The sequence below is a fragment of the Phalangium opilio genome, unplaced genomic scaffold (assembly GCF_054372755.1).
Source record: "Phalangium opilio isolate 3A_F unplaced genomic scaffold, DU_Popi_V2 ptg000011l_1, whole genome shotgun sequence".
Taxonomy (NCBI): Eukaryota; Metazoa; Arthropoda; class Arachnida; order Opiliones; family Phalangiidae; genus Phalangium; species Phalangium opilio.
In genome coordinates this window covers 5,586,424-5,611,058 of record NW_028324147.1, presented here as the reverse complement: position 1 = coordinate 5,611,058, position 24,635 = coordinate 5,586,424, and the positions used below count along the sequence as shown (strand labels likewise).

The window sequence follows — 24,635 nt, the reverse complement described above, 5'->3', positions numbered from 1 at the left end:
AGCCTGGCCGAGCTCCTTGTGTAAATGGTATGAATCTCCCTAGCCTAAATTTAACCATGCATACCTTGAAGCAATCTTTAACTATTCAACCCTCAACCTTGGAAGGGGTAGAATTTAGCATAATTAAATCATGTTTTTCTATGGTAAAAATTTATTCCTTCGAAGGTAGAACTCTTCTATAGAAAACCTATTTTAAAATTAAACCGTAAATATATATATTCAATTTTTCCCATTCAACGAAACCCAAATTCCTGGTGTTCAACAAAAACAAAATTGAAAATACCAAAAAAAAAAAGAAAAAATACAAAGAATTTTTTTCTTATTGAAATTCGTTTTAGCGCTGCTGAACGGGCTGCAGATTTCCGCTCCAATGCTTCCTTATCTAGTCAAATTTGCCAAGGCTTAGCCGGAATGCATTTAAGACCTGCTTTTTTTGGGCTTCTTTAAGCCGTTTCCATATAAAAATAAGCGTTGCTCCTTATATAAAAATATATATATGTATGGGCTATACACAAAAGGGTCGACCCAAGAATTCCAAACTCGCGATTGTCCTTTCTCCCGTCTTTTGTAAATTTGTATCCAGTGAAGTGGACCCACTCGTCGACTGCCCTGGAAAAGACCCTTTCTTACAGCCCCCATAAGGCTACAAGCCCAAGGGGTCGAACGCTTGTTAAAAGCTTAATTTGGAAACCAAGAAAGTTTTCAGAAAATAGTGAATTATAATATTTATTTCAGTGGTGTCAGTTTAGAAAGGATTTAATTGAAAGTGTTTTGCTTAAATTTAGGGTGGCTAAGCTATTTGAGGCCAATAGTATCAAAAGTTCACAATTGTCATGATGAACTTAAATTGTTTTAGATGTAAGCAGGGATAGATTTAATTTTAGAAGTAGGTATGGAGAACGGTTAGTATTTACTTCAGTCCGACTCACAGACCACCCAGTATAGAGCCCCTCCCTCCAACACGTAACGAAAAGTTTAAATTATCTTGTTGGCTCACTTAAACTACGTTTTGATGACGTTGCTGACGGGGACGGCGAAAAATACGTAATTCCTTTTTACCTCTGACGCTATGACCCGCCTCTTCTTTCATACCCCTCCGTCCCGTGGAAGGGGGGTCCGGGACCTTGACTCGCGCCCAGATTACTCTGTTCTCCATCCATTCCTACTTCTAAAATTAAATCTATCTCTTTATAAATATAGTAAATTAATATTTATTATTCAAATTCATCATTACAACTCAATTAATACCAATAATAAAATTAGCCAAGTATTATATTTTCAATGTATCTTCTTGTAACCAACCATCTTAACACCGAACTGGTATACAGACAGACGTTGCGAATCATTTAGTTTTCTGTTTCAATTTAGTCTTAAGGATTTTCTTCTTTTTTTATTATTGTTCTATTGTTCTGACAAGTATCCCAGACCTCACGAGTCTTTTATATTCCTTCATTCTTGTGTTATTCTGTATAGTTCTTCGCAGTGAATGAACGTATAGTAAAAGGGGGAGGAGATTTCTTTCTTTTTTATAGGCATTTATGAGGGTAGCAAAAGAGCTCGTCAAGCGAGGAAGGCCGATGAAGCTTCAAGAAAGAAAGAGAGAAAGAAAGAATCCAGCTAAGGGTTGGTTATGTGGGGGATGGAGGAAGAAATCATCGGAAAAGCGTATCGCCAGAGCAGACCTCTGTTCTGTTCTCCAGCAGTCCTCTCAGATCTCATTCCTCTGTCCAATGCCCCTTATGGATTCCGCTTCCCCGACTAACTTCACGTGGTATGAGGAGAGAAGCAGTCTTCTCTCTCTCTCGTTCTCTCTCTTTCTCTTTTTCAAGACCTACGACGTCTTTCAAGGGGTACAGAAACATTTGAGAAGATTTACAATAGACCATTTCGATGTGTGTAACCAAGAGGGAAAGACAAGGGGGTAGAAACTTTGCCTTCCATCTCGCTTCTTGGCGCCTGCGCTCTAGTCTTTTTTGTGTCGTGAGAGTGTGGCTCCCCTTTTTCGTCCCGATACTGAGGGTTGTCTACCCCCTCGCTTTTTTATATCGATAAGATCTATTGATACTTGTACGTACCTAGATCATAGTCACTCCGTTATTTGAATCTATTTGAAAAGTAGGCTTAAGTGTATCTAAGTGAAATCTGCGCCATCTTGGTTTAAAATTTTCTCCTTCACTCTGGGATTGAAGTGAGGCGTGACCTCCTGTGATTGCCTTCCTTTGTCGTATCATCTCTTGGGTACGGATTGATTGTTTCCATGTCCAGGAGACTTGTTTACGAAGACTCATCTTTACCCTTTTATAACCTTGACGCCTGGGAGGATGTTGATACTGGAGGAGTCAATAGGCCCTTTCCGATGCATGGCTGTAAATTTTACCCATAGTACCCTGGTTTTAGGTTGGGCATAGACTACGCTGGTTATAGCAACAAGAACTAAGTAATATTTACACGTGACTAAGCTAGTTAAATTTTTCCGCGTGGAGATGTCGGCACTCAATGATTTCTGACGCCAGAAAAGCATGCTGGTATTCTTAAACAGCCACGGATGGCCTCAACTATGTCACTCCAGTATCACACTTCATTCCTCCAAGTTATAAATATCCTTCTAACTTACTTATTAAGAGTATGATAGACTTATTGTGATCGTAATTTTGAACAGTAAAATCTCATACTAGGCTTAGCTTCTTAAGTGTATTTGAAAACACAAAGTAGGCTTAGCACATCAGCTAGATTAGAAGTTTCAACAACAACTTAACAATTAAGTTAAATTAATCAAATTTAAAGATTATTTAAATACATTTAAAATATTTAGAAGTTACGCTGTCCCTTTGAGTCCAATAAAATGACCAAAGAGTCTGGAAGAGAGAGAGAGTTGTACTATTGAACACAGTATTTCCATTGTTCGCTGTTGCTAGAGCTATAGGCCTAGAGACTTATAGTTTTCCATTTCCCCCCTCCCCCACTCAATAGTCGTCTGCTAGGTGGCGTGGCGTTGTATTGTATTCAACCAATCCCTATTCAGTTATTGAGTGAAACTCGTACCCTTACAACAAAATAGTTCGTTCCATCTCGGAATTATTATTGACAACATAAGGAGACCACCAAACCGATCGAAACTCTAGTCCAGTCCCTATGAATTTCTTAAAACCTATAGTCTACACTTAGTATGAACCATACAGGTTATACCTACGCAAAATTCAAATTAAAGTTGCATCGAAAAGAAAGACAATTCTATGACCTGGTGAATTCCCCTAAGGTTTAATACAAGCAAAAGAAAACTACCCTATACATTATTTTTGTTAAGGTAAAAAATTCCCTATGCCTGATGTTTATTTTCATATATAGAATGTAATGTTTTCCTATTCTATTTGTAAATTTCCTTCAAAGCTAAGGCTTAAGGCTTTATCTAAAAAAAGTAAGATGCGTGCTTACTTAGAAGAAGAGTTTAGAAAACTTGTTGGATTTTTTTTACTTGTGAGGAAAATGAGCAAAGGATAAAAAAAATCAGGGAAAAAACTCACGTTTTTTCAACACCCAAAACTCGAAGCTCAAATATTTGAGGATCTCAAGAATGAGTGCTCCTTGCTGAATGTATACAGGGTGAGGCTTTTCGCTATTCGTCTCGCCAGAAGTGAGATGAGACTAGAAGTACCGAGCTAACCAAATTCTTCACTCGGCGAAAGTGAATATTCTTGGTAACACACCAACGGTTGGCCCTCTGGTACCGGTTTCTGAATTTTCCCTCCAAATCGTGAGACGCTCGTGGCGGTAGACGGCCGAACTAGATTCAAGCACCAGCGTCCGTGTTCCGCAGCTTTAGGTTAGGGGAAGGGGGTAGGAAATGTTTTTGGAACTCGACCAATTTTTTTCTCTCAAGTGTAGGCGCGATGGAAGCGGCATAAAATCCTCAAATTTGTTCACTAGTGCCAGAATCTACTACCAACGCTAGAGCTCTTTACTTCTAGTCTCATCTTACTTCTGGTCTCGCCTATTGACAAAGACGTTAGATATGGCTATAAACACAAGGGGACTTTAGTGCATGGACTGATAACGTTTAATGTTTAGGCGTCCCCATACTAATGAATGTTCCGTTTTAACCCTTTATTAAGCCGACGATATTACGCCCCTCCCCCTATTGTAAACTTTGCAAGCTACAAAATTCAAAATAAGACAAGAATTAAGTAAAATATTCAATGAATTATCATCATTTCTAATATAAAACTTCTAAATAAATTTAACGTGGAAAAATGATTTTATTCATGTTTTGTAAATCGCCATTAAAACATTGCCTGCCTTTACATGTATGGGCGGAAGTTTGAAATGGAAATTAGATCGTACAGTACGAAAATTGGGAAACCAATGAGGTCACTCATTTCACCTCGTAATGTCAAGCTGGTGGAAATGGCCGATGACTGAAAGTGAAATCGAATTTATAATTATATTACTTTTATGTGAAAGGAATGTTGAAGGTAAATGCAGACTGGAAATTTTAGCTTAAACCGCTCTACCTAGAAAGTACCAAATAAAGAAAATTATGGTTTATTTTTGAAAATTGTTTAAATTAAAGTACAGAACCGAAAGTTAACGTTGATAAACAAACCTACACGTTTTTCGGTGTAATTTTAAAACACGGAAACCTTTTCTAAATCTTACGCCCTTGACATATGTTTTTCAAAATCGAGGCTTATACATGGATTGTGAGTCTTGATGAAGTACACTGTGAAAATAAGTCATTTTAAGCATATGTCGTTCGAGGACGCAATGTAAATATGTGAATCTTTGTTTGTAAATAAATGCAATTTTTGTTAATCCTTTTTTTTTCATTTCTTATTTACTGTCTCGTTTTTTTGTGTTGTGTCCCGATTTTAGTGTCGTGTCCCATTTTTTGGTATTATGTCCCATTTGAAGCTCCACTATTCATGTTGAACTATTTTCAGTTATTTTTAGAGCTCAAGACGTTAATTTTAAATTGGGGTCAAACGCCCCTAAACGTGACTTCATATAATAAATTGGATGTTTACCTTAAGTGTCAGCTTACGTCTAAAAGGGCAATGTGAAGGTTATGCGACAAACCTTCCTCTTATTTTTAAAAAAAATATAAATTATATTATTTATAACCTTTATAAAGTATCGCAAAACATTATAGAACAATATCCTGGTAGTACTTGGGTATTATACCATTAGTTGTGGCATCAACGAATGAAAAATATTTTTGTTCAATGTCTAGGCTAGGCCCTGAGAAATCCGTCAGTGAGAGTGGCACCAATATTAGAAATTATTTATGTAACTTTGTACTAATAGTACACCCAGGGATATATTTAATTTTAGAAGTAGGAATGGAGAACGGTTAGTATTTACATCAGTCCGACTCGTAGACCACCCAGTATAGAGCCCCTCCCTCCAACACGTCGTAACGAAAAAGTCAAATTATCTTATTGGCTGCTCATTTTAACTACGTTTTGATGACGTTGCTGACGGAGACGGCGAAAAATACCTTATTCCTTTTTACCTCTGTCGCTATGACCCGCCTCTTCTTTCATACCCCCCCCCCTCGTCCCGTGGAAGGGGGTCCGGGACTTTGACGCGCGCCCAGATTACTCTGTTCTCCATTCCTACTTCTTAAATTAAATCTATCCCTAGTACACCCTAAATTATAAATAGTTTAGAATGGGGTCAAGGGTCAGTCCTGGCCCCACAGGCTACAGATTTTTGCCTACAGGAATAATTACCTATTTTAATTTGGATATGTTTTCGGTTTTCAAATAATAAAGTATATCGGGCTTAATTTTCACATTTCAATTTATTTAAAACATAGCAAAACCTTAATGGAAGTCGAAATTAAACTCTACTAGGCCTAGATCCCTTTGAAATTAATACTAGCTTAACTTTTTACACCGTGTCGCCATATTCAACGCCGTGCGATTTCCCAGGACCAATATATGTATGCGTCGGAGACGGAACGATAATTTTGACGTGAAATCCAGCTGTTTTAACGGTTATAGAGCAAAATACGAAGCGTACGTACATTTTGCTGTACTTTTGTATGTCTCACATTTTCATTATTAAATGACATTCAAATGCACACTGAACGAGCGCGGTCGCGGGATTAGAGCCTTTGCGCTAGAGCTCCGAAGCCAGAAGGTGTCATAGGTAAGCTGTTAAGTCACCATTTTAAAATTTAACTTATTATATAATTATTTTGGGGAAAATCGCGATAACACTCGGTTGAAAAATTAAGTACAGGTTCGTGTTAGCTTTGATTGCAATAAAATAACTTGTTTATACAGGTTGTTTCTGATAAGTATGACATAAATTAAGGGAGATGTTCTTTGGGCTGGCGATTTTGAGTCGAAAGTGTAACTTCTATCTCCATTTCGCCACAAGGGACACTGTTTTTGAGTTATGATTTCATTGTTTTAGGGATGACCCCTTAATTAAATTAGAAATCATTGTCTTACAGTTTCTAAGTTAAATTTAAGGGGTCGTCCGTAAAATACTATTTACAATCTTAACTTGAAAACGGTGGCCCATGGCAAACTTATGGAACATATCTTCTGAACTTATGATAACATAAATACATCCAGTATAGCGATGCACTGGGAGTTTCCAAGTTACATAACAACGTACGCGTACTGTTAAACGCATTATTCAAATTTTACTAAGCCTTTGTCTAAAATTCACGCATAAATAATGAAATGCTGTTTTGTTGATTGTCGAAAAACTGTCTGTACGTTCATTTAAATTCTTAACCCTAAGTTCAAACCTAAAAAGAAATGGATGAAAATAAGGATCATTAGTGAAACTCGTCTAAAACACACAATAGAACGAGATGGAAATAGGAACTTGATCCGCTTTTTATTCCGGAAGATGAGGAAGAGAGATAATACATTAATATGTCTACAAAAAGAATGTCTTCGCCAACTCAATACGGAAATGAATGAATTTACTCGATTCTCACCAGGAATTTTAAACAGTCAGCTCTTTGTTACATTCTATTTCTATCCGTTGATAATATTTAGGCCCAGTAATGAAATTTTGGCAACTTGTGACAATCGTGGCACGAGATATGCAGCGTCCTATACGGGAATTTTGTTAACATAAAGGCAGGGCGTTACGTGATTGGTCGTAGGTGCAAATTTCAAATTAATTCAATGAAATCTCAAACTAATTTGAATTTTTCTTTTAAATTATTCGGAGATTTTTTCCTGGATGTTTCACTATGCGGATAGGTCTTATAATTAGTAGAACAATCAGTTGATTAAATCATAAGTTTATAAGATATGTCCCATGATAAGTTTGACACTGGTAACTTAGAAACTGGAGCTTGTCATGAAGTGAGTGACGTAGGTCATAGATTCGAGGTAAAGCAACAGTCGCCTGGTGAGGCTCTGCTGTCAAAGGCTTAGTAATGCAGACTAAATAGGAGCTAGATGGAAGTCCTGCAAAATTAACCACCACCGAGTGTAGGACTTCGATTCTCGCTTGTCGTTCTCGAACTAGCTCGAGCTGTAAATCTCTAGAATTACAGTAGAAATAAGTAGTGAAACATAACTTATAAACTTTTGCATAAACATTATAATTCTTAGTTTGAGATTCATGAGATAAATAGACCTTTTGGTTGAGATGCGACGATAATTTTTACACTACACTAACTACTACGGGACAGGGACATAGAAATAGTTCCTATTTTATGCAAAACGATGCTGGGAACGTACAACGTTATAGCCGGGAGCGCTTTTCTTGACAAATGAGATCGTTTGAAGGCAAGCAAGCAACGCGGGAACTTTTTCGGAATGTCGTTTGAGAAGTAGAAAATCGACTGGAAAAAAGCCCGTCGCCCTTTAGCTAAAATCCAATTATGACTCTACGAGGCGGCGGCGAGAGAGCAATGCAATCCACCTCCTCCCGACGACGACTTTTTTGTTAAACGAAAGCGCCAAGATGCCGAGTCGTTTCCGGAAAACGTTAACGTGGAAAGTTCCGGTTTGACAGTATGCGGTAGAAATGTTTTAGAAGTCAAAGACAGATACCAATGGTGTACCGCATTAAGGAGAGATGTTCAGTAGAGTATAGAGCTTTCAAAACGTATATTTTAATATTGATTACGGTGACACCTCGTGACCTATTATACCAGAAAAGTGATATTTCACCAGCTGACGATTATCTTAATTCCACGTGATTCGTCTACTAACCAGTGAAATACTAAGATAGACGCTCTGCTTGGTTTATGACATTTATCATAAGTTTATAAGATGTGTTTCATAAGTATGACACTACCTATACTTCGTAATGCTAGCGACTTACAGCTCGAGCTAGTTTGAAAACGACGGAAGCGAGAATTGAAGTCCTACAGTCGGATAATTTTGAAGGACTTCCATCTTCCTATTTAGTCTGCATTACTAAGCTGTTGACAGCGCCTCACCAGGCGTACGTCGCTTTACCTCGAATCTATGACCTACCTCATTCACTTCGTGACAAGCTCCAGTTTGTAACCAGTGACAAACTTATCATGGAACATATCTTATAAACTTATGATTTATTTCAAATTATCTTTAATTTTAAATATGACACATTCACTTTCGATGAAAATATCTATGTTTATATGGTAACTCCAAATTTGATTCAGAGAAACCAGAAATTAAATTGGTTTTAATATTGTAATTAACCAATTAAATTAATGTATGCACTTCTGAGCTCCACAAATGCTAAAAATAATTTCACCCGAAAACACTGGTAATTTAATGCTAAATTACCATGATAAAACTACAGCAACTAAATTACCTACTGACATATTTGAACATTTGCCCTGAGAAGTTTGCGAGGAAGCTTTAAATAAAAATGAATACGAACGAGACTTGAATTTCAATTCATTAAATATTCAACATTCATCTGAAGAAAAATCGAGTCAAACTTTTTGGTTAGGCCTAGCTAACTCGCTCGCTTCTCTGGTTGCTTGCTTTAAACATGTAGTTATTGGAAACTAGCCCTTTAAATATTAACTGACCTCGTCAGTCAGAGTTCGTTATGAACCATTTTTTTTCTTTTTTTGGGGGTGTGCCACCACGATATATATACGAATTGGGTAAGAACTAGCTATGGGCCTAGGTCTCTCGTTGAATAATTCAGGAGCCGTCTTTCTCGAATGAGACTTGCTGGATTAATAATTGAATTTCTTCCATTTTTTGGAGGAGATCATCGCGTCTCAACTCCCTTCAAAAGCGTGATGAATAGTTTGTTGAACGAAAAACTGCCAGCGCCATTTTTTATTATTCGATGCTCGGCGCTTGCTGAACCCTTTTGGAAGTTCGCGTCTATGTATTGCGTTGTATTTTCAAGAAAGATTAATATCGTACAGTAACCTGTACTTGCGAAAAGACAGAGCTAGGATAAATTTTACAAAAGGCAAAGGTTCTCGACCCCTTTCCCTTAGAGCGAGGTAATAAATATTAGCAGACGACAGAATGCAGTTTAGGCTTAAGGATGGGGTAGGGTAAGGTCGCACCATCTATGAGAAATTTCAATATTCAAAAGTACGGTAGAGAAATTTTTAAACGGAGATTGCGTCTTAGAGGAGAGGTAAGATGGAGGGTTATGTTTGCGGGCCGTGTGTGGCAATGAAAATCTCCCAGAGTATCTTGCACAAGACCCTTTCAAAGGTAGGGGATTGTTAAGTGCTGCCACATAGCGCCATTTGAAATTTTCATGAATAAGCGTCTATTTTTAAGACACAGAGGGCATTGTGGACGTTTGAACAGTACGACCCCATCAAAACACCCACCGAGGATGCTGGGAGGGTTTCGTGTCTGTAGATGGGGGTAAGGAAGCAACGTTATAGGTACGAAGAATACGACTCCACCATCTCTTTCCTCCAAGAGTCAAGCGTTGAAATAATGACAACCTACTGTTATCTCTGTTTCAACCGTAGTTGAAGTTATTTGATTTGTCGGGATCATGAAACCCGGAGCAATTACTGTATTTTAGGTCTAGCTTCTTATGGTGTCATTCATTTTTATCTAAGTACATTACCGCAAAAGTTATGGGCAGTTAAAAATGGCGCCAAATTTTAAAGTTCAAGGAAAACTATATTAAAAAGTTGTAAAACTTCTCTAAATCCCTTTTGTCTGGGTTTTAAATGACAAATATGGCTGCTTAGCGTCATTACCATTTACTGGAGAAAAACGACTAGAGGCACTTTATGTCCTTAGATCAAGATTATATTGTCTTAGCACATTATTACGACCATAAACGTACGCGTGTATCAACCACTAAATGATAATACGTATTTTGCACAATAGACCTAGCCTTTCGGGGATTTCGAAGGTGTTAGCGGAATGCGAAATGGACGTTGTATGTTATGTACCATTAGTGGAGGTCCATATTTATGAATGGCTGCTTGAAACCCGTGGTTTAAGATTTGTTTTAACCATTCCAAAGTGAATGTCTGACTATCTATAGTATGCAGGGTTGATACAGTACCTGGAAATCATGTGATAGTCAGTAATTATGAAGATAGGCTTGAAAATGTCAGGGAAAGGTTAAATTGACACTCAGGGAAAGGGACTTTAAATGGTCAGGGAAAATCTGGGAACGTCAGGGACATTCAATTTGGAAATTCTGCGGCAACCCTGGCGCTACACCAAAGGAAAAAATATTTTCTTAGTTTTGTTCTAGAAATGATTTTTTTTGGGGAGTCTAGTTCACTCGGGATTCGTAGCTGCTTCAAGTTTCCAATCCATTACCCTCGTTCGTAGTTACGAGTCCTTGGACAGTCGTTAGCCTCCTATGTAGACCTTTCCTTTCATTGGCTGACTTCTTACTATCCGTTTATTATACGGTACAGTCAATACACTTAGGGCCCATAGAGAAATTCTTGCTTCCATAAGTAAAAGACTGAATTCCGCAGATCATTCTTGGGATACTTTAGTCTTATTTTTCTTCTGAATTCTGACGTATAAGGCAGGGTTGCTGTATTGGTTAGGAACACCTAGCTAACCTGGGATTCGATGAAATTCGAGGTGTTGGTCTTTAAGTACTATGGTTTCCTGTTGATAAACACTAATTAAACTGTTTGTTTTGAGACAATTAAGCAACTCGTAGACTACAATAAAAACAGTAAGTGAATTTAGAGAAGTGGCTTGAAAAATTCAGTGGGGAAAGTTTCTTAACGTCATGATATATGTTTATGTTGACTGGGTTTAGTTTTATCAGGGATATATTTAATTTTAGAAGTAGGAATGGAGAACGGTTAGTATTTACTTCAGTCCGACTCATAGCCCAGTATTGAGCCCCTCCCTCCAACACGAAACGAAAAGTTTAAATTATCTTATTGGCTCACTTAAACTACGTTTTGATGACGTTGCTGACGGGGACGGCGAAAAATACGTAATTCCTTTTTACCTCTGTCGCTATGACCCGCCTCTTCTTTCATACCCCCCTTTCCGGGGAAGGGGGTCCGGGGCTTAGTTAAACCAGGAATACATACAGCTACTGGGAATTATTATGACCCCATATCTCCAACGTTAATTTCTATGCTGTTTTTGTGTCTTTAGTATTATTCGTCAAGTCTCATAACTGTAATTTCATTCGTTGGTTGCAACGCGAGGTACACAATGATTCCGATTAACTGTATGTATTCCTAGTAAGATCCAAGTACGTTTTACCCCCCCCCCCCCAAAACAAGGTTCTCTGATGCATCACCGCCATGTTGTCAACCTTTAATAGTAAGGTAGAATTATCGTTATAGACTATTCACATGTTCTTGGGTATCTTATATTGGTCCTTAGTTCAACACGTTGCGATAAGTTCTGGGTCTATAACATAAAACATTTCGTAATACTTTTATAGCAGGGCGCCAAGTTCGTTGATATATTAACGTTCTCTCTTGATGTGTTTGTTTGAATAATACAGTTTTGTTCGCAATGCACGCTTTTATTGGTATACTTTGGAACCATAGGCGTATATCGATTTAGCCTTTTTGATATAGATTGATGATGCGAACGATATCCTTAGTGTTTGATTAATCAAACAAGTACAGTCCTATCTGTTTCACAACGATAAGGGAAGGGAAGCAAGCCTAACTCGGGCCTAACTTAAGCCTAACTCACTGATAGTTCCCAATGACGATGAATTGTTAAAGGAACAAGCGAGACTCTGGGAGTGCGGGGCTATAGGCGGTCTATTTATTAATGTTTGTATGACAAATGGTCAGCCATTTACAACGCCATGCTTATAGACGTACATGTATGTGTCTCCCCAAATATATGTATATACATCCACTTCATTTTTTACTATTATTTCTCCATGCCTGATATTGATTGATAGAGGATGAAGCAACAAGGGAAAGGACATTAATCGGGATTTTCCCATTTTATTCAAAATATTATAGGTTCAAAACCTCTCCGCTTCCTTCTTTGGTTCTGCATATTTTTGGCGCTAGTTAGTGGTGTGTTTGGGGGGGGGGGGGTCATTCATAAAGGTACCCCAGAATTTGTCAAATTAATACAATAAGTTTATAAGGTATGTTCCTTCCATAAGTATGACACTACCTGGACTTCGTAATTCTAGAGACTTACAGCCCGATATAATTCGAGAACGACAAGCGAGAATTGAAGTCCTACACTCGGTAAAATTGCAGTCCATCTTCCTATTTAGTCTGCATTACTAAGCCTTTGGCAGCCCCTCACCAGGCGTCGCTTTACCTCGAATCTATGACCTACCTCATTCACTTCATGATAAGCTTCAGTTTGTAGCCATTGACAAACTTATGGAACATATCTTATGAAATTATGATAAGTTATATTTTGTTATTGAAGATCCTAAACTAGCAAGTATCCAACACCTCTTAGGCTAAACCCTTTTTTTGTATTATTAAAGCTAGATTTGGCGAAGCTTTTTATGGCAATTAATTCCGCCCAGTGACCTTAATGCGTTTGCGTTGTTCACTTTTTTTTGCTGGTGTTTTAAAAAATTACTCCGGCGCCCCCTGGTGAATTCCCCTAAAACCTCTTAACCCGCGTCCCCTGTCCCTGAGTGTTTCAGGGTAGGGTAGGGGAGGGGTTCATCTCTGTCATTTTATTTTGATCTTCCGCTTGTCAAAGTTCGATATTAATGAGTTGTCTGTCGTCTGCTTTTTTTTATTTTATTTGGGTGATAATTTTTTCCCTCAGTATTCTTGGCGCTTCCAAGTTGAAGGTTGTTCTTCGGATTGTGTTGCTAAGCCTAATTTTTCAAAATGGTTTATTTAAATTATCAAGTGGTTAGTTAATACGGGTTTTCAATTTTTGTTCGTAGGTGGCGCTAGTTTCGATTTTGTGTTTTTCTTGAAACGTATTACCCAAGTACTTTTGCGGAATCAAGTGGAGATCTGAGTTTGTGAAACCTAAGTACTTGAAGAGGTCTACAAGAACGACTCGAAGAATTTCAAAGTGAGTTGAATTTATTTATATTAATATCTAAGGGAATAATATATATTCTGAAATGGTGAAGATTTTTCTCGGAAATATTATTTTTGACAACTTATAACAGAAAAGCTAGTCACGTGGACTTTTTTGTAAGCCAATATTTCTAGATTTTAAGTTCTGCAAATAAATGAGAAATTTTCCCCCACAACTATACAAATTTCGAAGAACTACAAAACTTAAGAAGGTTTATATCAAAAAAAAAAAGTTGTATTTGGTTAGAAATAGACTTCAAACGACTTCAGATCCAAATTGAGATAATTTAATACAACCAGATAAATTTAGGAGATAATGAGTTTACTATTTATTTTAATTGGGTTACGATGTAAAATAGCTTTAGGACGTCAGAGCTCTGGCAATTTAACGCGTTGAGGACTTAAGATACAATGGTTTGTGTCCAATTAAAACAAACACGTGGGCCGAAATAAAATCAGAGCTTAAGTAAATAAGCAAAATAATGAAACGAAATATTCCTCAACACCTTGCACTTCACCTCGCTGTTTAAGTGTTAAAACGTTTGTTCTATAAAAGATAAAGTTTAAACCCCTCGACCATGTTTTAGCCCTCCCTACTTGTTCTCTCTCCCGCGATAACTAAATACTTGAGACCACAACAATCTGGGCGTAAGTAAATAAATAAATAAACAAAACCAAAGCTTTCTCTTCATATTGCAGTCCTTATTGACACAGTCTACATTTTGTCTCGTCAGGACTTTAAGTTTATAAGAGATGCAGTTAAATCCTTGAGGTTAAAACAACTGAGGTCGAAATAAACCTCCAGGTTTGAAGACAATTAAATCAAATGTAGGATACTTTGTCGCGCCTAACACCAATTTTACCTAGCCAAAGGCACAGGCAGGAACCAATAGCGGGCCAGTTATCTCCACCCCTTGAGTCGACTCTGGGAGCACCTAGTATCATTTGTTTGAACCAGGGATAGATTTAATTTTAGAAGTAGGAATGGAGAACAGAGTAATGTGGGCGGGACGGGAGGGTATGAAAGAAGAGGCGGGTCATAGCGACAGAGGTAGAAATGAATTGCGTATTTTTCGTTCCCCCGTCGACAACGTCATAAAAACGTGGTCTGGGTGAGCAAATAAGATAATTTAAACTTTTCGCTACGTGTTTGAGGGAAGGGCTCTATACTGGGCTATGAGTCGGGCTGAAGTAAATACTAACCGGTCTCCTTCCTACTTCTAAAATTAAATCTGTCCGTATTTGAACTAAACCACAGCCGAGACTTGCTTTGACACTCCAGTAACAAGACCCTTCCTTCGCGTAGCTCCCGAATGAAATCTTGGAACTTGTCTATCTTCAAAAGCCTTTGGTATCCTCCATCTACTAGTAGATCTATCTCAGAAGCCTTAGTGTGACGTCACCCATGCTATTTACCCGTAAAACCAAAGCGGTGCCAAACAAAGCCGCCCACTGCCACACCTAAGCCCGTAACGTTTCACCTGAGCACTGACGTCACAACTGAGAGAGCTCTATCTATAGTTTAACATTGGCCGAAAAATTTATATTACCCATCTCAAAGTCCGAGTATATTATAGTATATTCCGGTACGATATCACAAGATACTTAATCCAATCATATCCTTTGAAATATTCCAACCGTAAACTTAATATAACTTTTCGAGAAAAAAAAACTTTAATACAAAGTATACCTACATCTCTATAAAAATTTCTCAACAACATCGTTTGGACATTTTTCAAAAGACAGAAAAAAAGAAGCTTAAATCTACTTATCCTTTGTGGGCATGCTAAGAACGCAAACAAAACCTTCTTTTTATCTCGCTAACCCTTGGCGGTCTATCCTTATGGGCCTTGGCAGCCACGTTTAGGAACGTAGGAACCAAATAGAGATTTTCCCCAATGGATTTACTCCTTTATTTTTGGGGAAAAAAACTAAGAGATGAACCCAAAAAAGAAAAAAACACACAGTTCTCAAACTCCCCCGCAACCCAATTTCACTCTCTATTATTTTGCTCGACCAACAAAAGGCAAAGGAAAATCGAAATCAACCTTTAAAGGGATGTTGGAATTTAATCTAAATAGGCTTAAAGCTAAGCCTTGGTCATTGTAATTGGAGCTTAAACTATATGAACGGATCTGGTAAAATGAAAATGGTTCGAAAACTGTTTAATTTTAAACGTTGAGTTGTTCTAGAGTCCGCAATATCAGGGATAGATTTAATTTTAGAAGTAGGAATGGAGAACAGCGTAATGTGGGCGCGCGTCAAAGTCCCGGACCCCCTTTCCACGGAACGGAGGGGCATGAAAGAAGAGGTGGGGTCATAGCGACAGAGGTAAAAAGGAATTACGTATTTTTCGCCGTCCCCGTCAGCAACGTTATCAAAACGTAGTTTAAGTGAGCCAATAAGATAATTTAAAATTTTCGTTACGGGTTGGAGGGAGGGGCTCTCTACTGGGCTATGAGTCGGACTGAAGTAAGGGCTTGGTTAGGTTAGCGACATCACATCCTGTCTAAAAACTATAAAATTTAGAACTACAATGCCCCTTTAAAAAACTTGCAATTTTTAAAAAAAAGAAAAACACCTTTGATATCAATGTTACTCAACGGAGCGGATCTTCCCTAGATGGCAACCATAAATGTCCAAAGATATAAAGTGTATTTAATGTTCCCCTTTAGTTAGGGTTCCCTGTCAACATCGATTGTCAGCAAAGTCATCTCTAAGCCTAACTCTAACCTAAGATTTCTTTTAGTTTTTTTTTCTCTCGCGAAGACACATTGCAGATGTAAGGACACCTTAAAGATGTCTCTCTTGGGACCAGACTGTGTATTTACGGTTGAGATTGAGATGGGAACCCTTGAAATATGGCCCCTTTTAGGAAGACCCTCGCCACCTTAACATTACTACTATCTAGTGAGATTTCACTTTGCCTTCGGCGTCTCGGTCTCTCGGATAGAACGTTGGTACATTTCTTTGTTTTTGCAATTTTTATTTGTTAAAGCTAGTTCGCACCAGAGATAACTTTCGACACAAATTTTGATCCATGCTGGGAAAGATTTATAGCATAAGTATATAAGAACTTTAAATAAACGAGGGTTATTTTGCAATTTCTGTCTGTAGCGCCATCTGACCATGCAATAGTGTAATTTGTGAAAGACTACTTGCATAAGTTCATAAGATATGTTCCATAAGTTTCTCAATGGTTACTGAGGAATTGTCATGAATTGATTTTGGTGAAACGTCATAGATTCGAGGTAAAGCGACGCCTGGTGAGGCGCTGTCAAAGGCTTATTTCAGACTAAATCGGAATATGGAAGTCCTGTAAAACCGCCTGTAGTCTGCAATTCTCGCTTGTCGTTCTCGAACTAGCTCGAGCTGTAAGTCTCTATCATTACGAAGTATATAGGTAGTGTCTTACTTATGGAACATATCTTATAAACTTATGCTAATGCTGAATACTGAAAGACACCTGTAGTCCCACCTTCGACCAAAAGTTCAGTGATCTCGTAGTCTCCACTGATAATATAAAAACATGTTAATTTCAAAATATTTCCGTGTGTTTGCAAGATAAAATTGTAGTACTTCAACTTCTTCACCACACCATTTGTGTCGAACTTGTTTCACAAAAAATGTTGACGCTATTAAGAGAAGAAATTAGTTAGTTGTTTTCCCCATTGAAAATTTAAATTGTCCTGTCAGCTTCCCTTTAAATTAAATTTTCGGTAATGGCTCGTTCAGTGGTCGTATCTCTGTTTAATGATAATTAAAATAAATCGAACGATGCAAATTTTTGCTTTTGGAAGTCCGTTTTATTTGATCGAATTTAGTCCTCGGTTTACCCCCCGAGTTTATTATAGTTAACTTTAGAAAATGGTGAAGCCTTCGTTTGGCAAATATTGGTCTTTGTTTGTTCAAACTATATATACAGAAACTCAACTGCTTTTCTCCCAAAACCTAACCTTGTTTCAATATTGACGCTCTCAGAAATTAGCTTCGTCGACAATGAGAAATCCGAAAGCCCCTGCTTCTTAACTTCACAATTGAAAACCCCATATGTATCGTGACTAAATATACAATATTATTTTAAATTTTAATTCGAGATAATTAAGCTTGGTTCAATGGAACCCCCAAATCTAGCAAAGTTAGGTTCCATTTTATTTCATCTGTATAGTGTCAATAGAAATAATATTTATTCTTGTCAAGTTTGAAATGGAGCTATATCAGAAGCCTTAGTGTGACTGTGGGCAAATAGCATGGGTGACGTCACATTAAGGCTATAAGATCAATCTTAAATCGCATTATGTAACAAATCTACATTTTGTTGACTGACTTCGTAAATCAAAGGCCATTTTATTCAAGTAGATCTGAATTAATCCTTCAACGGAACGGACTTTAGGCGTAACACTGGGCTAATTAAACCCGTACGTTGCAATTTGTAAGATTTAAATTTTCAATCAAGAGGAATTGACGCGACAATAAATCACTTCCTAGAGAGCTCTCTCCCGGCTTGATAAAGTGATTAAAGGATTTCCAGACCTAAGGACACTTCTATCTTCCCCGATCGTTAAGCTTCGCTAACTTTTAACCAATCAATGACGTCTGAATCTTACGTAAGCGTAAGTGCCATTATATTGTATCTCAAGCGGAACCTAAGGTGCTTTGGAAATACCGCTTTTTGTAAAAAAAAGAAAAGAAATAAGGAGTTAAACGTCTAACAAGTACATTTAGATGGCGCCACCGTTTATATAATTATAGCTTCAAATAAAGTAATTTGTAACAAAGGGAGGTTGAAATTGTTTCTGAAATAAGTAGCTGGGTAATAACGTGAAAAACAACCGTATGTTTTTGAGCGTAAGTCTACAACAATACAGTGTTACTTCAAAACCTTGGATCGGGTGCTTTGATTTTTATCTGCTCATTTGTAGATCGGAGACTTATGACAATAAGTTTATGGAACCACCATTTTTAGGCAAAATTACAATAAATGCTGTTGCATTAAGGCTGGTTTTCACGGTCAACCGAAACGAAAAGGGTCAAGCTCTAATTTCCGGCAATCAAAAGTTTCCTCAGCCAATCATAGGCCTGTATTGTGTAACGCAATGAATGATGCGATAATGCAACGTCTAGACAAAAATAGAATGATATCTTTTTATTCCTCCTATGGTCTAGAGCAGACGACATTCATGACAATGACGTTAGATATTTCTTGAGAAAGCAAAGCAGGCGATTGAGCAGACATGAATTAGGGCCGTGTTAATGTTAACTAGAATATAACTGTTCCACATCATTTGCAATTGCGTGAAAATAACTTGCCATCATATTTTGCTCCACAATTCGGTCTCATGAAAACCATGCTTAAGAGAAAATCTTACCTTGATGAGAATCGCGTCTTAGTTAACGTTAGGTCACAATCTCTTTAAAAGATATTTTCAAAGCTGATTACTTTTTCAACTTTTCATCTTCGGGTATCTTGCTCCATTTTTCGTTAATGATATTTGAAAAAGAATTCTTTTATGCAAGCATTTTTTTTTTTTTTTTAGATTCTTAATTTCTCAGGGCGGGGTCAAACGACTTTTACCCGCACCCGCCGGGGGGGGGGGGTTGAAATAAGAAAAAAAAATCGAGCAACGTTAAGCAATTTAGGGCCCCTGATCGAAAATGATTCCTTAAGATGGAAAAGGGAAGGCTTGAATATGGAGTAATTGAGCTTTATCACGTGATCTTAACTTCGTTTTACAGCTTTAACAGTCGATTTCATTTCTGGGTAGGAAATAGAGGGCGCGGTTCGCTTTAGTTTCGTTGTCGTTGAAGGATCGAGTTTGAAATTTCGCTCCTAGAGTAAGTACTTATACTACCTCTTTAAGTATTTAGAACTGAGTTTAAAGGGCAGGTGATAGTGCCGATTTTTTTCGACGCATAGTTTTTACTAAAGAAGTTTGACTAACGCTGTTCACAGAGGGCGTCTGCAAACCCTGCCCTGAATGGACCTTTTTGATTTAAATAAAGGGGTAGGCAACCCTCAGTATTGGCATAAGTTCATAAGATATGTTCCATAAGTTTGTCTTTGGTTACAAACTGGAGCTTGTCATGATTCATGAAGTGACGTTGGTCATAGATTCGAGGTAAAGCGACGCCTGGTGAGGCGCTGTCAAAGGCTTAGTAATGCAGACTAAATGGGGAGATGAAAGTCCTGCTAAACAGAGCGTAGTCAATTCTCGCTTGTCGTTCTCGAACTAGCTCGAGCTGTAAGTCTCTAGCATTACGAAGTATAGGTAGTGTCACACTTATGGAACATATCACTTATAATCTTATGATATTACCTCTTACCAACATGCTCCCCTTGTAAAGTCCTCATGCTTAGATGCAAAGCGCGGTATTGATCTTCGCAAACATGATTAATGCATGTAATCCGTGTTTACTAATCACGAATACCAAGTATGACCTAACTCCCGTTTATCTATAAGAAAGTTTTACTTCATCCTCACTTAAAACTGTTCTTTTTTCCGACGACCAAGCCTTAATTTAAAATCTGCCCGCGGAAATAGAAAGGTGCTAGATGGGAAATGATAGTTTACCACGAACTTTGGGGGAAACCATCGCAACCAACCTTTTCTTCGAATGAGAAACTTGATACCTTTATTTTTTATACCCGTTCTCATTCTATTATTGATCCCTGGAAAAGCCGAACTCTTGTAGGCGAACGAGCTGGTAGATTAAGAATAACAGTTTCCAATTTCTATAAAGGGTTCTGCTGGTTAACCCTTTGCTAGTCGCAGAAGTAAGATAATGGACTAGAAGTAAAGTGCTCTAGCTAGCATTGGTAATAGATCCTGGCACTAGTGAACAAATTTGAGGATTTTATGCCGCTTTCATCGCGCCTACACTAGAGAGACAAAAATTGGTCGAGTTCCAAATAATTTCCTACCCCCTTCCCCTCATCCAAAAGCCGCGGAACACGGACGCGGGTGCTTGAATCTAGTTCGACCGTCTACCGCTGCGAGCGTCTCACGTTTTGAAGGGAAAATTCAGAAACCACTACCAGAGGGCCAACCGTTGGTGTGTTATCAAGAATATTCACTTTCGCCAAGTGAAGAATTTGGTTAGCTCAGTACTTCTGGTCCCTTATCTTACTTCTGCTAGTCTTTGATCGAAAGGTTCCATTTCTAGGTAGGCTTTGCCATTCCTAATAAGTCTTCAAACTTATTTCAAAAAACGTATTCTTGGTAACTGTCTAAATTCTCCGAAAAGGCGAACATTTATAATTCATTCCCGTAGACTGGAACATCGGAAACAACTTTAAAAATATTTAAATTTTAAAATTGCAGACGTAATTTAAATTGAAATAAATAATTCCTTATATGAAAATAAACCCTAAGGCGATACACAGTTTAATGAAGTCATAAGCCTAAGTAAACAAAGGTCTGGACTGTCTGAATGAATGAATGAATGATAATCAACGCCCATTCCAAACCGCTTTACCTAGAAGGATGAATATTTGCAGGGACGTTACTCTTAAGTAGTAGGCATGCAATAAGAGATATTTTTACAATCCGCCGTCATCTTGTAAAATGGCGGTCAAAAATGTAAAGAAAAAGCGAAACTCCTGATTGACTGAGTGGTAATCAACGCCCAGTTCCAACCCCTTTACTTAGAAGGATGAATATTTGCAGAGATGTTACTCTTAAGTAGTAGCACTCACTATGAAAGATTTTTTAAATCTGTGGCCATCTTGTAAAATGGTGGTTAGAAATGTCAAAAAACCTTCTTTATGAATATCTTCTGCGCTTGTCAACCGATTTCACTTATATTTAGTACACTGGTTCGTTACATCCTATAGACGGTGTTTTGTCTTTTGGGATTAGATTTACCGCCACCATCTTTCAAAATGGTAGGCAGAATTGTGAAAAACCTTCTTTGTTCAAAAAGTAACAACATATTCTAATGGTGTTTGTTGTTGGCCGTCAATTGACTGTATTAGCCGTAAACGAATAGTATATATAGTATTATCATCTAGCAAACTTTATTTAGTAATTCCTGGTATACTGGATAGAGACTTTCGATAATAAACTTATAATTTTGAAAATATAATCCAACTTGGTAAAAATAATAAACATCTTAATCACTGTTGAGTATTACTTCAAAGTACGCATTTAAAAGAAATGTTTAAACTTTGATATTAGCATCGCGGGAAATTATTATATTTTTTCTCTTGTCAGTCTAGTCAGGTTCTAATTACTGGGTTAAGTTCAAATGTATGTTTTCCCCGCTCTCAATTAAAGGAAAAGTTAAGGTAACATAATATTATACCAGGGATAGATTTAATTTTAGAAGTAGGAATGGTGAACAGAGTAATCTGGGTGCACGTCAAAGTCCCGGACCCCCTTCCACGGGACGGGGGGTATAAATGAAGAGGCGGGTCATAGCGACAGAGGTAAAAAAGAAGAACTACGTATATTTCGCCGTCCCCGTCAGCGACGTCATCAAGACGTAGTTTAAGTCAGCCAATAAGATAATTTAAACTTTTCGTTACGTGTTGGAGGGAGGGGCTCTATACTGGGCTATGAGTTGGACTGAAGTAAATGCTAACCGTTCTCCATTCCTACTTTTAAATTAAATCTAACCCTGGTATAATGTTATGTTGGCTGAACTTTTAAATTAAATCTAACCCTGGTATAATGTTATGTTGGCTGAACCTTTCCTTTAAAAGTAGTTGATATTTGAAAGAAATTATCTCATGATCCTTATCTAAAATCGTGTTAAATGTCTTTTGATGAATTTTGAAACTCATCCGGTTTGAGTTGAGGTTTACAAAGCATTTCCCGACATTAAAAAAAAACTGGCCAAAATTTTGTAAATGTCATCTCCATGACGGTATAACAGGACTTTCGCTTGAATTTTTATTCATTTTGGAATTATTTTCGACGGTAATTTTTTCGTTAAACGCCCTCGCCCATTACCGCTTCTTAAAAGATGTTCAGAATAATTGTTCAACAGATTTTAAAAAGGCGCGTAGCACCAAGAAGTGATATCTAGTTTATTAGGGAGAAGGTGTAAGATGCTTAAGTATTCGCGCGCCATAGTCCCAGTCCCCCTTTCAAAATACAAGGGGGGTCGTAAAAGGAGGCCGGGCTATTTCGCCTCTCCTCAGTCGGAAAATACGTCTATTTACGTCATTCGCGTAATTTTCACCATTCGCGTCGCGCTGACGTGAGTTTTCAAGAACCAATGAGATGCTGGTTGTAATTTAGAGGCGGGGATTAACTCCGGACCTACTATACGTTTGCACTGGAGATAAAGCTGGAAATGTGGCGGCGAATTTGACCTTCTCCCTAATAAACTAGATATCACTTCTTGGTAGCACCAAAAAACCCTAACACGATAAACTCATCGTCCGAGAACTTTATCATATAAAGATTGAGTTAACGCTGATGTCGCCAATTATTAGTTAGGTGTTTATTTTTTATTTTTTTTTTTCTCTTGGAGGTTTCAAGGTTAATTAGGTCCGAAGTCCTCGGCTAGGATACGATTAATCAGGATTTTGTTAAGTGACTAGTTAGGGAAGTAATTGAGGTTTGTATAGGTGGTGCATTTAAGGGCACTTGTGGACACCACACACTTTGGGATCACCGACAAGTCCTTTTAGTCCCTGGCATAAATTAAGGGGAATGTTCTTTGATCGATTTTGAATCGAAAATGTAACTTTTATCTCCATTTTGAAGTCCGGGCCACTGTGTTTGAATTATGATTTGAGTGTTTTAGGGATGACCCCTTAAATTTAATTAACAAACTGAAAGATAATGGTAATTTAATTAAGGGGTTGCCCGTAAAATATTCCAACCATAACTTGAAACAGTAGCCCGGAGGCAAAATGTCATAGAACCTTTTCGACTCAAAACCGTGCACCCAAAGCACATCCCCTTTATTTATTATGGCAAAAGCCGTGTATATTTACTTTTAGAAATGGCATGAAGTACCTTAGAAGTTAGAACACGTGACTTAATTTCCCTCCACATTAACTATAAATTTGTCGTAACCTTTTCTCGACATCTCTTGGATGGTCTTACATAAAAACATATAATTCCCTCTCCTTTTTAGCTTCATTCTTTAGAAAGTGGAATTAGGCATAAGGTATTTTGATTTAGTCGTTCATATTAAACTAAGGCTTAATTTTACCTTAAAATAGGCGAGTTACTGAATCCTCCGACGTTAGATGGAGTGCGCGAAAGGCTATTGAAAGGCGTGGGAGTTACTTGAAAACGCGGGAAACCAATCGATCAAATAGTTTGAGAGTATTTAGGGAACTTTGGTAAATTCCCGACATTCTTGGATGATTCTGAGGCACCTACCTGATTCTTATTGAATTCCTCCCATTTTTCTTGCCTTATAAATTTATTCCGTTGCCTGGCTGGGATGCCTTGGAAGTTGGAACCCAATACCTTACTGTATGACGTAAAATGGAGATGAAGTGCGTCATCTATGGTACATTAAGTAAATAAACTCTGGTCTCCAACAATACTCCTTGAAATATGACGAGAATTTAAATGAAATCTAACTCTTTAACTAACATCAGAGGAACCCGGCTTTGTCCATTAGCCCTTTGTGAAAATGTTGCAGGGAGCCATACGGTCCTATAATTTCTATAAAATCCTATATTTTTGAATCTGTTCTATATTATCCTATAATTTCATGAAAGGTCCTTGAATATCCTATATTTTTGACTTAATTTGGGAAGCTTTCGTGTAGTTTAGCATCAAATTTATCGAAATTTAAGCTCTTTTATCGAGATTACATTTGCGGAGTTTGCTCAGGATTCTTTATATTTTAATTAAGTTCCTCTGAATTTTCAAAGTAAAATCAAATTTGTTATTTTTTACATTTTCTACATAGTTTTAAGCCAAATAGTATTATATACAAGCATTTTTAATCCTATATTTTCTATAAAAACACATTTTTCTCCTTTAAAATCCTATAATTCCGGGAAATAAATTCATATTTTTCATATAAGGAATTTAAAATTTAGGCTGGGCTCCCTGATGTTGTTGCTTTTCGGTCCGCCATTTTGAGTCGAAAATATCCAATGACATTTTGTCCTAAGGGCCACTGTTTCAAATCGAGTTAAGATTGTGCATAATATTTTACGGATGACCCCTTAAATTTAATTAAGAAACTGAAAGACAATGATTAATTAATAATTTAATTAAGGGGT

At 37.5% G+C, this 24,635-nt stretch overlaps 1 protein-coding gene across 1 annotated transcript in view; it reads left to right on the top strand.

Moving 5' to 3' along the window:
- The window catches only part of LOC149710061 (lysosomal cholesterol signaling protein-like), a 138,553-nt gene that overhangs the window by 95,580 nt on the left and 18,338 nt on the right, over positions 1 to 24,635 (top strand). Inside the window, exon 2 of the mRNA XM_089860756.1 lies at positions 13,291 to 13,424. The gene's annotated coding sequence lies outside the window, so the exon portion shown is untranslated. The remainder of the gene's footprint in view (positions 1 to 13,290; positions 13,425 to 24,635) is intronic.